Source organism: Clarias gariepinus, chromosome 2 (assembly GCF_024256425.1).
Source record: "Clarias gariepinus isolate MV-2021 ecotype Netherlands chromosome 2, CGAR_prim_01v2, whole genome shotgun sequence".
Lineage (NCBI taxonomy): Eukaryota > Metazoa > Chordata > Actinopteri > Siluriformes > Clariidae > Clarias > Clarias gariepinus.
In genome coordinates, this window is record NC_071101.1 from 29,570,275 (window position 1) to 29,571,216 (window position 942).

At 46.4% G+C, this 942-nt stretch overlaps 1 protein-coding gene across 1 annotated transcript in view; it reads right to left on the reverse strand.

Annotated features, from left to right (window-relative positions):
• Positions 1-842, reverse strand: part of slc6a13 (solute carrier family 6 member 13) — a 48,675-nt gene extending 47,833 nt beyond the window's left edge. The window contains exon 1 of the mRNA XM_053491194.1: positions 807-842. The gene's annotated coding sequence lies outside the window, so the exon portion shown is untranslated. The remainder of the gene's footprint in view (positions 1-806) is intronic.
• Positions 843-942: the final 100 nt, after the last annotated feature.

Consider the following 942-nt stretch of genomic DNA (forward strand, 5'->3'; position numbering starts at 1 on the left):
CAGCAACATTTCTCTCTCTCACACACACACACACACATATGTTGTGACCCTCCAGAGTGGCTTCTTCTTCTTCTTCTTCTTAGAGAGCACATGTGGCTTTGATTATGCTAGTGTACCTCTCTGGTCCTCTCCAGTCATGATTAGAACTACAGATTGCGTCGACTGGCACAGAAATATTTGGGCTGTCTGACAATTATTATTTCTCATAAGTACTAATTTCAGGAAACGAGTCTGGTGAGAAGGGAAACTTGACGTGAGAGAATGTGATGTGCTGTTGTGAGCGCCATCAAGTCGTTCAGCGAAGTGAAAGTGTGGCTTCCACGTTTCGAGTCCGCGAGTGTCTGGGAGAGGACCCTGTAAAACCCGAGCGTGTCTCCAGAGGAGAGTGTCGGCTGCGTGAAATATCACTGCGCGTCATCACGCGAGCCAAGTCCTGTCTGCCGTGAAGCGCCATAAATATTACAAAGAGCAGCCATTCCTCAGCGTGCACAGAACAAACAGTAGTTCCAGTCCCAGTCATTATTTCTGTCTCATATTGCAACGTCTGGACGCACAACCGCAGCAGACATCTAACCACCAACCCGATCCAGATGTTTCACCTACAATAAGCACCCCCCTTTTTTTAAACAATAGAAAAACCCAGCTGTTTGGTCTTCTCTCTTTTTTTTTTTTTTTTATAAGGGCTAATGCTATACACGTACAGTATATGACAAGCGAATAAGCATAAGTCATGACTGTCACTGCTACTACACATATTGTCCAAAGTCTTTAGAGTAGCCTACGTGAGTGTGTGAGAGTGTTCTTACGTAACCCAATGTGACCTTCTGTAACTGATGTTTGAGACTTCGTTTGGGAAGCAGCGTCAAATATCTTGCGTCACTGCGACTGCTTTACCAAAACCCGAGCGCCTCGAGTAGACTGCCCCGCCCCCTCAGAGCGGCT